The 11,889-nt window shown below is 36.5% G+C and overlaps 1 protein-coding gene across 5 annotated transcripts in view; it reads left to right on the top strand.

Annotated features, from left to right (window-relative positions):
* Positions 1-11,889, top strand: part of LOC139688358 (RNA-binding protein 24-like) — a 106,120-nt gene that overhangs the window by 2,666 nt on the left and 91,565 nt on the right. The window lies entirely within an intron of this gene.

The following is an 11,889-nucleotide window of genomic DNA, read 5'->3' as shown; positions in this document are numbered from 1 at the left end:
GGCTAGCCGTCTCGTGGGAGTTTTGACTTTTGTGATGCGACATCAACGCTGTAGCTAGTGAGACAGGATTGCTTTTGAGAAGTCGGGTATGAAAAAAGAGCAAACGAGAGGGCTGCTCAGTTGACTACAGTCGAGAGGGGGAGCGTGCGGTCAGCTGTGGCGACTGGCGGTCGTGAGTCGCCCCTTTACGCTTGAAATATTCACGTGTGGCGTCGGCGGAGTTGGGGTTTGGAAATGGCGCTGGCGGGCGCCTAAGTCTAGTATTCCCGATAAATGTTCAACCAGCCCATTAGGATTCCTTTTGCCTTCCACTTTTCATTCCAAGATAACATCCTGCTTTTTTTACGTTCTCCCGAGTCGAGAGCCTCTCGAAATGCACTCGAGGATTGGATTTTGTATTCTAAATTTGCATTGTCACGCAACTGTAATAATAATATGATTCGATGGAATGACTATTGTTGCCTTTTTTATGTGTTTTCCCAATGATCCATTTTTTTGCATAATGATGATTTCCTTTTATGGATAATATTTTATTTTGTATACATTATATATGCTCATTTCAGTCCTATAGCGGTCACCGCAAATCAATTTCCTCCCGCATGTTTTGAGAATAAATAGTTGGCTTAATTTTTTCCGGTGACTTTCCAAAGCAAAACAATAATTGCTTTATGCAAGTCTAAAATAATTCCTACACCGAAGTCTTATTTATTTTCAAAAATTTAAATATTATTGCACGTCAATACTATTAACTATTATGTTTCTCTAATGGTTTAAATTTAACAATGAAAAAACTCTTGATTTCGGTGATATGGCATTAAATTTAAATAATATTTGTGGAATTTCTGTAGCATAAAGCAAGGATTGCTAAAGGACCCCTGACGATCTAGTTTAACCTTTGTTTCAATTTTTTAATATGCCTACAATTACACTTAAACTGCATTTACAACTTGTTCTAAAATCCTCGGAAAGCATTTTAGAAATATATACTTGAATTACACAAATATTATATTTAAATCGACTTAAAACCAGTAGCTATAATTGCAACATATATTTCCTTGACAAAATAGCCACTATTTGGAACTACTGTAATAGTTTGCTAATACAATTGACTATTTTGCGTTTTGAGTGAGACGCCACAATCCATTCATCTAATCAGCTGCAAGGTTAAGTGTTAAAATATTTTGTAGCCTAAACTATCCCATGATATATCACTTCTTTTACTTGTGAGAGAAACACATTTTGTACGAGTGATGTTCGTAGTGCAGATTGTTATACACATCAAAAAATTGCCCTCGTGTTGTTTTAAAAGCGATGTATTCAAACTCTTTATGTTTTCAATGTAAGTTGTTAGTTATTTGCAAATATAACGTTACATACATTTCTTTAGAACTTCTCGGAACGGGCTTAGTATAGAATTAGTAGGAAAGAGCGCCAACTCATATCAAAAAAACAACCTTTGAGAGACAAAGCGACGACTGTCAACTCCATAAACATGAAAACACAATGCTTGTTTATAACACGCAAACCAAAGCTAGCTTTATAAATCGTAGAACTCATCGATGAATCCAATTCTTTCCAAGTATTCATTGCTCAGGAAGTAATATGTTAATTGTAGAGACATTAAATTGGAAAATTTAATTAATCACGAAAATTGAATGATATTGCTCTCTGTGCATCGTCAAAATGCTGGTTCTGGATCAGAAAAAATGTAACCGGGAATATGTGCAATCCCGTCAAACAAGGATTAAGGTCGAAGTGGCATAAGGTCGGCAGCTGGAAATCATATGCATTTGTGAAACCTCCACAATTAATGAAAGTAAAATCATGCAATTAGAAATGAATTGGAGGGAAAAATGTACGGTGTACGTTATATATGTACACTTCAGAGGGTCTTAATTCTAGAGTTTTATAAAGTCATTATCCATTCAATCACTTTTCAATTAATAATTGGCTTGTATCACTTGGATAAACTATAAATCATAGTACACCCATATTATTTGAAATAGTAAACACGTCCTTCAAAAGTGCCTTTATTTAGTCGAGAATATGGGTATTTATGTGCCGTTTCCCATGGTAAACATGTCGCTAACACTTACCGTTAAGAATAATTAATCATAACATGGAAAGGATAAATACTGAAGGGTAATATCTGCGATTCATTGCTAATACTCCACGATTGCTATTCATAGGGATTTTGAAATATAGGGCAATCTTGAGGAGGTGAGAATAAGATATTTATTACATTCCATTGTTAATATCCAAATTTTTATCGTCCAAATCTCTTTATACTATTCTGTTCGAATGGATATACGTGGTAGAAAAAAAAAATTCTAAATATCCGAGGAATAGATTTTCCGAAAATAATCGATTCATAAATTCCTACGTGAATGTTTTTTCCCAGTGAGCTTCGCGTAAATAGTCAGTAATAACTTGACAAATAACATAAAAATATATCAATCTTATCGTACAGCGAGTTCCTCTTCGGTCATTCTTCGCCTGAATTGACGGCAACAGGTTGTACTCCCATGAAGCAGGAGATGTCTAAATGTAACTTGCGCGAATAAACCTTATTCCTGGGTAATTTGCAGCGGAAAATGTTGCATTTACATGCTAAATTTTCGATGCAAAAGACAATTTTCTGGAGAGTTTATTGATCCTTCTACTCTACTAATCTTTTAAATGTGATCCTCGACAAATAATCAAAATCCATTTCGATACTCAATCAATCCGCTGCTTCAATATCTTCAGATGGAATAGTATTCATAAGATCTTGAGAAGAATTTTGTAAAAAAGGTCACCACATGCGACTGTAAAATTTGCCCTATCATGAATGTATTCAAATAAAAATAAATATATCGAGAATACTAGCCAATTCCGGGTTTTTACGTAGGTTATAACGAGATGCCTTATGCCATAGTGACATCTGTCCTTCAAATCATACATACCTGTAATATTTACTGGCAATAACTTTCCACCAATATACCTTCAGCAAGTACGTTTTGAATGCATTAGAAGTAAAATTCATGAAATCGCTTAATTGTCTTAATGTAATGAATTCTTAGAATTTTTGCGAAATATTACCTGCATTCAATGCATTTGAATTCTTTTGCGCAACACGTTTACAATGGAACGTTTAACTTGACCATACTTCCATGGAACATGTTTAGAGTTATTATTTCTCATTCAAGGATCAGAATCTTTTACACAAGCTATTATATTTATTTACAAGTAGTTAAAATAGAATGTTCTATGCTACGATTTACATGAATTAATCAAATATCAAGTCACCCTCCTTCCATTGCGTTTTACTAAAAAATAACGCAATAAACCACTTATCCTAAGGAACAATAACGAGTATTTTAGAACTCACGAAAGTGGTAACAATTATTAAGAAAAACGACATCTATAATCGAGGGTTAGTTCTTCAATTATATACACGTACATGGTAACGGGATATGATCATGTTTTTACGTGTACATAAACACTGAGTGAATGTTATGCTACAAGATTTTCAGGTAAATAATGTGAGCCCACTGTTAAGTTGGAAATATTCAAGATTTATTCGTGAAGACGTTGATATATGTGCATTGATATTTTTACGAGGATTAGGATTTATATTCATATCCTTTATTATCTGTATGCATTTCTTCAGAGATTTATAATTTATTTTGAATTCAAACTAGATTTCATTGAGACAAGATTCTAAATTATCTTGAATGTCCTGCAAAATTAACAATCTGAGATCAGATAGAGTCGTCACGTGAATATACACTACATCTTGTCATTTGTTTAGTTATAACTCGGGAATATGTTGCTTGATAGTTCAAGGACCAAGCATTGAGTAAAGCAATTTAGGGGACTGAAGTTAGAAGTACCAGAGAACGGCGATGGTGCCTAAGTGTAACTAACATGACAATGAATGAAACTAAGTATACCAACAGTCACAAGCGATAGGTTGAAACCTTCGTCAGAACGTTAATTCCAGAAGAATTCATATATTTAGAACTATTTCGTTTACTTAAATCACAGGCTACGTGGAAGCTTTTGAGTATGGTAAACTCCTTTCTGCAAGAGAAAATTAATACAATGATTTAAAAATAATAGAGCCCTCTTTCAGTTTTCGGCTACTAATTAGAGGGACCCTGGTCCGATTTTCAGGTAATTGCTTTGATCAAAGCTACGTATCTAAATTTCTAGTGAGGGGATGCGAATTAAAAGGCTACACAAGGAAAAAGCTAACCCCAATACATGTAAGTTGTCAATGCCATGCTTCTTATGGCTCATTTTCAGTTTTTATTGTGTTTTACGTATAAAACCATCAATACAGTAATCCACCCGAAGGCCGGTTTGGTAGGTGATGGTAGAGTTCACCTAGCCCGGCATCGCGTGAAATTCTCACATCAGGGTAGGGGGGCCAGTTTCTTTCCCTGTGAGTGTGTGTGTGTGTGTATATATATATATTTATATATATATATATATATATATATATGTTCATTTACATGGAAAGAGATATAAGCAAAAGGGATAGGAACACAACACAGGAATGGTTGGGAAGGCTGAATCGAGCAGATCACAAGCGCAAAAAGGCCTCCTCGACTGGGAGTTAAACCACGGATCTTCGACTTCAAATAGAAGGACTGCATATGATTGATTCAAGAACATGAAGAAGTTATTAATGCTGCGGCATGATATAGAGAATTGAAGAGTGAGACTAATAAATGTATTATATTACTAGTACCTTTGCATTTTACATTCAAAGAAGCCTCTTAAGATTTGCCTTTTGGCATTATAGTTGCAATAGTAATTTAAGATTAACCTTTCAGTACCTGAAAAGAACCAGATAAAGGAATTATTTGACCCATTTTCGATCATCTATCGCTAATACTGTGTTTATTTAAGTGATATCTAAAATTTTTGGATAAAAATATCTTTGCAATATATTTGATGTTTTCGGGTTCAACTTTGTGGAAATCCGTTATCACTGTAGTAAAAATACCAATGTATCTATCCATTAAATTTTTTATTCGTTACAACTAGTTCCGACGCATCGGCGTCATCCTCAGGTTCCTACCTGTACTTGAAATACCTGAGAATGACGCCGATGCGTCGGAACTAGTTGTAACGAATAAAAAATTTAATGGATAGATACATTAGTATTTTATTTCAGTGATCTTTGCGATATTTTCGCATTGCGTACAACGTGAGTACGCCATTTATTAGCAGGTTTTGATTGCATCTTAATGGAGTCATAATGCAAAGTCGAAGTGCAGGCTTTCGCTTAAGTACCTGCAGGTGACCACAGAGTTCAATCGGACTTCACAGTATGATTTCCAGAAATGCAGGCCAAATAATCGACGGAACATATCCATTTTAAATTGTCTCGAGCACCAACTGGGATCGAAACGAAGCTTCTGAACCTTAGATCAGCCAGGGGAAATCTTCACTCAAATTTCTCTGCGCGGAGTGCTCCCCTTAAAAAAAAGATACAATATCGTTCAGGCCCGGCCGAGAAGCCAACAATGGGTCAGGGGAACTCTGGAAGGCGAAAGGGGCTTCACACATGAACCGAAAAAACTTACTTACGATTTTCCGACTAAAAACGTCTTCCATAAAAAAAATAAAATCCCTCCCTCTTCATCTGGCGGAAAAACGAATGGAGGAGATCCTGCCTGCCTACTGGTTCATTCGGATGCGTGGCGTGGGTTGGTGGGGATGTTTAGGCGTGGCGCGCGGGCAGGGGATGTGAGGGGAGGAGGCCGAGGGAGGAGGAGGTGGGGGTGGTGGGGGAGGGGCCGACTTCGATTGGGATCAATGCAAACGTCTTCTCGAAGCCTATTCGCATTTCCGCGTTTCGGAGGTGGTGTCCTAAATCGGGGGCGATTACTCCGGACTGCACAATCAAACATGCGAAGCATTTCCCGCCGGCAAAGACCCCCATATTCGCACTCTCGGACTCCTTGAATAAAGACCCCTGATCGCAGTGATAATTCCTCCGATAGGACGGAAAAGAATAGTTATCCACCCGAAAATTTGATGGGTGAAGGTGGAGCTCACATTGCACTAAGCCCTTAGTTGTCTCGTGAAATTCAAACTCAGCAAGATTCCAGTCCCCCTTTGGGAAGGAACTGGCATCATCAAGAAAATCTCGCGTTCACCCGTGAAAGCACACAGGTTGGTTGAAGCTGAGGATGCCCAGTGGCATTCTACTGGCTTGATCTGGATAAGCCACCGGTCAGTAGCAGGGTACACTTGGGCTAACACGTCGCTATTCGAAGAAAATAATATTAAAGGGACAGAAATGATGTTGTTCCCGGCTCTACTTTGTGAAACTCCTTTTTTACCTGTGCAAAAAGAATATTTCGCGTACAAAAACGACCAGGTGTCGTTTATGTATTTAAACCTGAAAATTTTACCCTGGAATGTAAAAGCTGATCGTTGTAAATACATACATGCGTGGAAGTGCTGAGTATTGTTTTGACTCTGGTAGAAAAGGAAAGAGTGGTTTAGATACGTGGCTAAAAGAATTGGCTTTTCCTCCAAAAGACTCCATGAGGGTGCCCATGGCTAAGTTCATTTTACTGTGGATTCCATCAACCATAAATTGCTACTTAAAAACCTAAGTCAATATATTGTATTAATCAGTCATCATCCTCGCTGTTGTCGGGATTCTAATCAACAGAGTGAGGTCTCCAATTCATCGCCCATTTCATCATAATTCCCTGATCAATCTTGAAACGTGTACCATTTTGCCAAGGAGAGTTTTCGATTTGTTTCATCATCCAAATAATTACGACTGAGAGAATTTAGCTGAAGGGATAACGTGAAAACTTATCACGTTGGCTAACCCAGATATCTTTGGGTCGTATCGTTCTGCGGATTTCTTCCACACAACACTAAAGAAAATTTACCAATCGCAGGGTATCGAAGTTTATCGTGAAAGAAGTACGTAACTTCAATGAGAGTAAAAATTTGATCAAATAGGAGCAGATTCATGAATGCTGAATGCAGGAAATGCAGGCAAGTGACCCATTCTTAACCCTGCGATTTATAAATGACGACTGTGAAATGAGCTGAAATGCTGGAAATCGCGTTTGAACTTCGCCCTGGAAGTAGTAGGCATGGATTGCAATGAAAGAAAAGGATCGATGAAACGAAAGGTTGGGGATGCCCTTGGAGTCTCCCGTATTTATTAATCATGGAAGGAAATTACCGCACGTGTTTCCTATCGTGAGAGAAGATTTTTCATCGAAAAATCCAGACTGGAAATGCTTCGGGGCCAAATTCAATCTAGGGAAACCCAAAAAAAGTTCAAGCATCGATACATTTTTCAATTATTCAGAATTACTTTCCCAAATCTGTCGTCAGGAGCAGGGCGAGAGGAAGTAGAACTGGGGCACTCGCTTCATAAATAGGTTTTAAAGTGACATGGAAAAGAGTTTCGACTGACAATGAAAGTTGAATTCTTCATTGGAAATGAAAAAATAGTAACTTTGTGATTACACAAAAAATTAATTTATTTATTTATTTTGTATTAGTCCTAAAACAACCCTTCGACCTTTACATTGAACTTTGAGCATTGATATAACAATTTGTCAATTACATTCGTTCGTACATCGTACATAATTTCGATATTCAACGGGTTTCGATATTCAACGTCATCTACAGGTAGACCTAATTATCGAAATAAATTTTATATGGAATCACAAAGTTACAATTATTCATTTCCAATATGAATCGATTCCATAAAGTTACGCCTGGAATCGTCAATTCTTCATTTGTAAAAATAATTTTCCGGTTGAGAGAGTTTTAATATCGTAATTAGAACGAATTAAGTAAACTGACGTTACGGGTCTGTGTTAAACCTTAGGGTTTAATTGATGACTGCTTTTATATTATACAATTATGTAAGTGATATTTGGTTTCAAAACCAAAAGGCTGATGCTTACATGAGTTTTTATTTTGCCATGAGTAATATTTCGATGAGAAAATTGGTGAAATTTGATTTATAAAACGCAGGTTACTGGAAGATTTCGAGGAACTTCACTGGAGAAGAAAATGAAAATGAAATTGATAGAAACAGTGAGGATGAAAGATAGTTGGATCAGCAAAGCACTTACATTTTCAACTCATGCACAATTTTCCAAATTTTGGAACATTACAAGGGATCATCGCGAAATCAGTTACTGATACTTATGGTTTTAATAAGACTCTGTTGTCCTGGTGACTGGCTTTGACTGATTATGGCTCCACCTTCTTTTGATTGAAGATTTCCCTCTAAAATTAACATGTTTAACAAACTATTTTTTCTTCATATTACTTTCCACGCCAATCCTTGCTTGATTTTCTGCCTTCGTAATATTAAGTATCATTAGTTCCGTTTCTTCTCCTCGATTAGCCTTACATTACTATACTTCAATACAGACACACATTAATATCTCCTCCCAAGCCCTCCCCTCATATCGGTTTTATACCTACATTTCACGGACCAATATGCGTATATCACCAATTCACCTTAACACTATCTAATTTGTTTTCATTTCTTTCGTCGGAAACTCATTTTTAATTTATAAAAGGATATTTTTAATTGACATGCCCATATTCATTTGTTTCACTTCTGGATTTAACAAAATCAAAAATAGCTCATTTGAATATTTTTCCTGAAATTATTTATGTAACTGACCTTGAATAATTATTTGGCTTCTAGTACATTCATATGCTGTTTAATTAATGATATTCTTCCTATTATAATGAATTAATGTTACTCTTCCTAAATGAGGGGATCAAGATGGTGCGGGGGCTAACGTACTGGCTTCCCACCCTGAGGGCGCGGGTTCAAATCCCGGCGGTGTTGAATATTTTTCAGAGGTATCTCGATCCCTACTTGCGGTGCTTTGTGGAGGGCACTTTGAGTGAGTACGCCGTCCGTCGGATGGGACGTTAAGCCGCGGACCCCTTGGCGCCTTTCGTAATGAGTAGGCTAATGCCGACGCCGGGTTTCTCTCCACCCTTCATCCTTTCCTGTCCTTCCCCTATGGCGCAAATGACCTTAGCTGTCGGTCGCCTCCCCTCTAAACTACTAATACTACGATTCTATCAACCTCTGTCTTAAAAGCCGCTATGACCACATTTTCCCATGATCTTCTCGTTTTACTCCCTCAGTGTTAAGTTGCATTTTATTTTATTTCATCTTTGGTGATTAAACATTAAACTTTCTCATTTATTCTCTCAATATGATCAAACAAATGGAATATGTGTGTATATACGTATATACATGCATACACACGCACACACACATTCCATTGGTGTGTGTATATATATATATAATATATATATATATTATATATATATATAATATATATATAATATATATATAATATATATATATATATATATATAATATATATATATATATATATATATATATATATATATATATATATATATATATATTATCATTATTATTTGCACGGACTTGCCTCTGGTCGTGCGTCGCCGGATTAGGACGATGATATGAAATGGCTCTTGAATACTGCTGGTAAACCGGGTTTTACGAAATAAGTTGTGCCGAGATAAAAATGCGCTCTTATAAACACAGAGATAAGAGAGAATCTAATCTCAACGCAATATATTTCGACAAAAAAACCCGGTTTAGCAGCTGCAATCCGCATTTTACTATATGATGTGAATTTTCGATTTCCTGCTCGATCATCACTTGATTTAGCCGTTGCTTCCCGTTTTCAAGTGAATAATTTTAGGCTTCGTTATAATATTCATTGATATATTAAACCGAAAATCAGTCACAATGGATAATTACAGTTGATAATTATCAACAAAAGGGAACTGGGAATTGTCGATTATGTGATTGGGGTTGAAGGAACGATTTGTCACACCTGTAATTCTTCTTCCTTGCGAATCGCATTCGAAATGTAAACATGTTTTTTCATGAGTAGCAATAAATATGTAGGATTGATCAAATGCTCAAATTCCTGTATCTGCTTATTATCATTTTATTTGGGTTCTCTAATACATATTTAAAATTTGACATGCTTTAATTGTTTTTAAAAGGTTATCAGAAAGTTATATCAGCGTTCTAACATTATTTTCACTACATCCTGCATCACTAAAATGCTGTCAGTACTTTAAAAACAGTCCTTGCACTTTCTCTTTTTTTATAACAATTCATCAAAGCTTTCCCAAGCATCTCCATTCTCAAGCGAAGACTACACTTCGCAAATTCATACGCAAAAGCTTTGGCATTTTATGCTCCTCCAGTGATTGGTATACCTTTGAAAATCCTTTAACATACAGAAAAAAATCCTTTTTCTCGACAATTTCTTATTGATCGTTTCCATCTCCCTCTTCACACTTTTAAAGCTTTAAGATGAATTAAAACTAATTTTTATGTTTAATACCCTTCGTTTATAAGCCTTCTATTGATGTGTTTTACCCACAGCATTATGCGAATGTGTTTACTCATATGGGTGCATTGCTGAATACATGGTAGCCAAATACGAGCTAGTATGACTCCTGGAATCATAAATAAAGCTTACTTTATTCGAATTAAATTAAATTCGAAAGAAAATATTCTCGAAAAAGACTAAACAACTTTCATCTAAAATACTTTGTCGTAACCTAGATAGCAAATTGTATACATTCGGAGTTCTATTTTATTCATATCCATGTGGGGATGTGATTGCTGCAATGACTTATCAAAATCGGTTTCCTACTAGATGCATTCAAGGTTTAAAGGTCTCTTTAATTTTTTCGAATAAAATAGTTTTATCGGAAAATCAAAACCTCTTTTACTTCTCAATGTAATCTCTCGATAGACGTACACATTTTTTTATGATTTCAAAACCATGATTCAATTATCGCCGTGAATGATTCTGTAGATTTAGCGCAGAGTAAAATCGCTCTTGGTGAGTAGCAGAGGCTTCTGGGGGTTCGTTGTCAAGTGATGATTGGCCTTCTTTGTACTGTCACGCGCCCACGAACGTACATTTAACACAAATCTTCATAGTCCCATAACACCAAATGCCTCTCACCCGAATCACGATTGATTTAGACATTTCGAATGTCGATGGTTGTGTTAACCACACAAGGGGAGGGAAAATTGACGATCACACGCTGTTCGTGTACACTGAAAGAGGCCATTTTGAGTATTGAAAACGATTCTTACTCCAGCAAAAGCTATGCGTACTCCGCGGAATATACGGAGCATCCGTCTATTTCTAGTGTTTACAAAGTGCTCCTACGCACTTTAAGCACGACCGCATCTTTTAATTTACTCCCAGTCCTGAGAAAATATTTGGGATACCTTAGAACTTGAATGTACCTCGTATGTGGACTTCTTTATTCATCGGGGATGTCCTGAATGTACTTGCAGTTCCAATTAAAAATGAATGCTGCAAGTTTATTTTCCAAAGCTAATTTTCGAAATGAAGTCTCCGGCTTTATAACATTTTTCGCTTTAACACAACAGTTGACTCTAGTCCAGAGAGACCCGCAGGGTTATTGCACACCTCTAAGTCTATGTTTAATGGGCTGCCTTGCAGGCCTAACGAAAGGCAGATGCGGGGGATGGGCAATGTTCATCGTGGGAGGATCAAGAGTAAGGGAAGAAATCGCAAAGAAAAGAAATTATGACATGAAGGAAGGGGTCGAAGGGAAAAGGAATCTTCTAAAAGTTAATGGAACGGACGAGTGCCCGAAATCTGATGTTTACTAGTTCACACCCAACACTCCTTTTCGATTCACGTCTACTCTTAAGGATATTTAAGAGTTATAAATTTAATATTCCTCAAATTTTTTCGTTCATCTATGGTTATACTCGTGCAATATGTCGTACGGAATATATTTTGGTCGGTATTGAAAAATTTTGGCCTTCAA

This window comes from Hetaerina americana, unplaced genomic scaffold (genome assembly GCF_022747635.1).
Source record: "Hetaerina americana unplaced genomic scaffold, ioHetAmer1.1.p SCAF_2, whole genome shotgun sequence".
Lineage (NCBI taxonomy): Eukaryota > Metazoa > Arthropoda > Insecta > Odonata > Calopterygidae > Hetaerina > Hetaerina americana.
Note: the sequence above shows the minus strand (reverse complement) of the source record. Positions and strands in the feature narration are given on the sequence as shown.